This window comes from Hemicordylus capensis, chromosome 6, assembly GCF_027244095.1.
Source record: "Hemicordylus capensis ecotype Gifberg chromosome 6, rHemCap1.1.pri, whole genome shotgun sequence".
NCBI lineage: Eukaryota > Metazoa > Chordata > Lepidosauria > Squamata > Cordylidae > Hemicordylus > Hemicordylus capensis.
The window spans coordinates 41537501-41542662 of NC_069662.1; the positions used below are offsets into that span (position 1 = coordinate 41537501).

A 5162-nucleotide genomic window follows, 5' to 3' on the forward strand; every position below is an offset into this window, starting at 1 on the left:
TTCAAACTGATAACTATTTATTTATTTATTTATTTATTTATTTATTTATTTATTTATTTATTTCAGGGAGGTTTACACAGAGAAATAACAAATAAATAAGATGGATCCCTGTTCCCAAAGGATCTAAATCTAAAAGAAACAATCTAAAAGAAACAAAAGATAGACACCAGCAACAGTCACAGGCAGTCCTGTGCGGGGAGTGGATAGGACCAGTTACTCTCCCCTTGTTAAATAAAGAAAATCACCATGTTAAAAGGTGCCTCTTTGCCAAGTTAGCAGGGTTAATAATAGCAGGGTAGGCTCATTCAACTTGCCTCAGCTGAGGTAGCAAAGAAACTTCATCAAGAGAAACTAACTTTTTTGCACTATCTCACCATGGTGTACACTATGCCTCTCTATAAACTACAGTGAAAGAACTCAAACTTGAGCAGCATAGTATGGGAAGTATTTTCTGCTGTTCCTATCTGGAAATTCCTTATCTGGGACACACAAAGACCTTCTTTACCCATGGACTTCAATGAAGCATCTGTCAGCAACTCTTAAGAGACTTCCTAAACAAAAAGCACAGAAAGAACAAAGCCTGGAGAGGAGCAGGGGGCAGAAACCCCAGGGCAATCTCTGTATTGCTGAATCTTTCGACTGCCAGCATTGTAACCCAATATCTGTCTCTCTCTCTTGCATCTCAACCTGACCTGCCCAGAGAGCAAGTCCCCCACCCTTTCCTCAACCTCTGCCTGACAAGCTGACAAAGACAGAGCTACAGTCAATGGACTTGAGAGAGAGCTGTACAAAAGGCCTATCAGATCCAAGGAGGACCAAAGGGGACGTCAGGATGTCTGCCCCTTCTGTCATAGACCATGGATGATGAGGAAGAAGAAGATGTTGTTGATGACGGCGACGACAGTAATAAACAATAAACAACTTTATTGGTTAGCCACCCCATAACAAATTGTTCTCTGAAGACATCACAATGATCATGCCCTTAACACATCAAGGTAACATCCCCCCGCCCCCATTTCATGCTGCACTGCACCTTGGAGTATAGAAGGTGTCCCAGAAAGACAGGTATCCTTGGTTGGACACAACAAGTAATAACGATGAAGAGAGTGTCTCTGACCATATTCGGGATGTGTTTCCCATATCAGCAAATAACCAGCAGTAGGACAGAGTTGCGCTGTTGCAAAAATCTGACCAATCTCCAAAGTGTTCTGGCTGTCTATAATAAAATGAAAACTGCCAAGTGGCCTCATCCTGAGGCAATACATGGCATCAGGAGCGTAGCTACAATTGAACAAGGTGTGTGTGGGGGGAAACAAATGTCCCCAGGGCCTCAACAGGGTGTGTGTGTCAACTTGCTGTTTGGTCTCCCCCTTGCATCTCCCTGAAGAAGGGGGAGGACAGGGGCCTGTGGCTAGTAAACACTGTCAATCGAACCTCTTCTGGAAAGAATTCCAAAGGGATTCCAAAGCGCTTTGGAATGGAGTGAACAGGTGGCTATAAAATTCAGCCGGAGTTAACTGACAGGTTCAGATCGGGCTTGGATGAGCCTGAGATAGGGACAGTGAAGGCTAGAGAGAGAGGACTTCTGCCTAGGGTGTCCAGAGCAGGACTGAGGGTGGAACTGGGAGGTTGGTGGGTAGGCTTTATACACCAGGTAAGACCTCTGTAGAGCAAGCTTGACTATCAAATGTAAATGCTGGGAGTGTATGGTTGATTACGCAGAATGTACAGCCAGGGAGGTTGTATCCCAGTAAAGGTATTGGAAGTCTAAAGAAGCTTGTTATTTCTAAACTGTCACCTCAGTAACTTTAAAGTAAAGCCTTTGTTGATGTGCTGACACAATCTTATATAAGCACCTGAGTTTGAATACCAATTCGAAGTTTAAGAGTGGTGTACAGTCTTGCCAGTTCTAAGGTTGTTACTTTGTCTCAGAAATAATTGCACATTTGACCCCACATAGTAGTAAATAAGAAACCACTGAAGCTATTATACAAGAATAAAGTTATTTTTCTTTGGTTTGGAACTTTAAAATTGTTTCATCTGTGTCTATTTACTTCTCCCCATGTTACCACTCGGGTGCAATACCAAAATTAGTGTTAGAAATCCAAATTAGGATTTAATTTGGTGATGGCAGCATAATCAGTAAAGATTTTAAAACAAATCAAAGGGCCACGAGCAGATTGTTTATTTCAACATCTATATATTTTAATCACTAATCTCCCAGTCCCAAGCTCAGGACTTGACAGGGCGCACCTTCACTTTTTGTTCCAGGACCCGTTTGAATCTTGATACACCTCTGCATGGCATCAACCTCATCTGGTGGAGTGAAGGTTACCAGATGCAAATGAAATCAGCCCTCTGTTGTTTTTAATAGTTGTGTAGTAGAGGGAATCTCAGCAGGTTCCACTTTTCTCACCTCTGCATAGTAAGCTGAATCTGCTAAAATCTGTTGTTTTATACAACTGCTAAAGGTACAGGAGCCCTGTCTTCCATTCCATCTGCTCAGCCTAGAGAGAGAGGACGATACAGTGGGTATAGGAAAGAATCACCCCCTTTGATAGACCTTAAATTCTGGTTCCCTTACATCCTGAAATGAAAACACAAAGAAAATTCCCTTCACCAGCTGTACTTATCCAATGCAACCTATAACATCCAACTGAAAAGCATCACAATTACAGTCCAGAAAAAGTGTCAGAAATAAAAAACAAGAATTACTGAGATTGAAAAAGGATCACCCCCCCAATGTCAATATTTTGTTGAAAGCAGTATATATTGTCTTCTACAATATATACTGCTTTCACCCCCCACTTTTTTTTCTTGAGTTCACTACTTGTTCAATGCCCACAGACCAAACTGGCAGCAAGTTAAGCTCTCATAGGGTCATTTTACATATTACTGTTCTTGTGTGTTTTAATATATTTTTCAAAAAACACATTCAAGATTTTCATTTCAACTGTATGAGTTTTACTTTCCCAATTAGTGTTAAAAGGACAACGGAATAAAAAAATAATTAGTAGGGTGTCTTCCTTCCTAAATCCTGAGGCAGTTTGGAGAGTACTACTATTACATGAAAGTCACCTAATGGCACAGTGGGGATGTAACCTGCCTAATCCCCTGATAACTTCGCAAAGAGGCACCTTTTTAACCTGGTGATTTTCTTTATTTAGCAGGGGGAGAGTAACTGGCCCTATCCACCCCCAGCACAGTACCTCCTGTGACTGTTGCTGGAGTCTATCTTATGTTTCTTTTTAGATAGTGAGCCCTTTGGGGTCAGGGAGCCATCTTATTTGTTTATTATTTCTCTGTGTAAACCACCCTGAGCCATTTTTGGAATGGCGGTATAGAAATCGAATGAATGAATGAATGAATGAATGAATGAATAGCAGGAGGCTGGTGGTTCAAATCCCTGCTGGTGTGTTTCCCAGAATATGGAAAACTCCTATACTGGGCAGCAGCAGTACAGGAAGGTGTTGAAAGGCATCATCTCATACTGCATGGGAGATGGCAATGGTAAACCCATCCTGCATTCTACCAAGAAAACTGCATGGCTCTGTGGTTGCCAGGAGTTGACACCGACTCAACAGCACAACCAACCAACCAACCAACCAACTATTACATAAAACCTATTCTCCCATTCCTCAGTTTCAGGAATGTAACTTTCCTTCCAGTATTTTACATACAGAATTCTTACTATACAAATCATATAATTCTCTTTTAGTACTAGCGATATTATTTGTGTAAATTTTTTTTATCTATCTATCTATCTATCTATCTATCTATCTATCTATCAAATTTGTATACTGCCCCAGACGTTTGTCTCTGGGCGTTTAACAATTAATTGTAATTGTAATTGTTAATGTAATTAACAAATACATTTCAGGATTCAGATCTATATTAATATCTATAATCTTATGTATTATATTTCTTATATCCATCCAATTTTGTGAGCAAACATTTCCACCAGAGACTACAAAAACTGTCAGTTTCATGTTTTGCACTTCTAACAAAAAAGGGCTGTAGGTACCCATTGTCTTAGATAGTTTGTATTGGATTATATACCACTAAATCATCATTTTAAGGCAATGTTCTTTTAAACTGGCACAAAGAGAGAAACTATTTGAATAATTCCATAAAATTCCCGCTTATCAAAACCTTGTTATGTTCTATGTCCTGTGCTCATCACATCATGTAATACTTAATCCATTCCGTTAACTATCTTAACCCACACAAAACATCTGTTCGCTAGTACTTGATTGCTCCCTTCACCCCTTGCCACAGCCCCGCTCACCTCAGAAATCTCTCCACCCTCACCTGAGCAGAACTCCTGCTCCTCCTCCTCCATCCAGTTGCTTCCATCCCCCTCACCTCTCTTGGTCGCGGCTACAGCGTTGCTGGCGCCTATTGGCCCTCCCCACAGGAGCAGCAGCAGCAGCAGTTGACCGGGCCCTTCCTCGTTGTCACCACCACCATGGCCGCTCATTCCCCTCAGGCTGCTGACAGGCCCGGGCCTGTCCCTTGCCTGCCTGCCTCCTTCCACCAATGGCTTTGGTAGCCCCAAACAGCAGAAGTGGTTGACTGGGCCCTTCTTTGCTGCCAGTAGGCACCGCCATGGCCGTTCATTCCCCTCAGGCCTCTGACAGGCTTGGGCCCTTCCCCTTCCTTCTTTCTCTCTTCCCCTCCCTTTTCTCTCTCTCTTTCTCTCTCCTCCCCTCTGTCTTTCTTCTCCTCCCTTCTTTCTCTCTCTCTCTTTCTCTCTCTCCTTTCCTGAGTTAACAGATCTTGTTCATCTCGTTTCCTCATCTAATTCGCACAATGGCAGCCTCCTTCTCCTGAAGGGGCTCTTTCCTCCCTCATGACCCCTCTCTTCGCAAACCCCTGCTATCTATCTATCTATCTATCTATCTATCTATCTATCTATCTATCTATCTATATCCTATTCCTCTCCTCTACAATCAAGAACATTTTCCAACCAGTAACAGTTGCATTCCAGCAGTCTTTAATCATCACAGGCTCCTCCTCCCTATCTGCATATGGAATCCCCACTGCCCAATCACCATGGTACTTCTAACCTCACAGGCTCCTCCTCCCTATCTGCATATGGAATCTCCACTACCCAGTCACCATGGTGCTTCTGCTCACAAACTCTCGCGAGAGCTACCACG

The 5162-nt window shown here is 42.5% G+C and overlaps 1 long non-coding RNA gene across 4 annotated transcripts; it reads right to left on the minus strand.

The window, feature by feature from the left end:
• Window positions 1-2161: 2161 nt before the first annotated feature.
• LOC128329466 (uncharacterized) lies at window positions 2162-4961 on the minus strand. Of its 4 annotated transcripts, none has more exons than XR_008309672.1 (2): window positions 4366-4961; window positions 2162-2587 (listed from the first exon to the last, which is right to left on the minus strand). It is a non-coding gene; the product is annotated as an uncharacterized LOC128329466 (long non-coding RNA). The 4 variants fall into 4 exon arrangements; XR_008309668.1 differs by having other exon boundaries at window positions 4312-4961; XR_008309669.1 differs by having other exon boundaries at window positions 2162-2507; window positions 4289-4961.
• Between the last annotated feature and the right edge of the window lie 201 nt (window positions 4962-5162).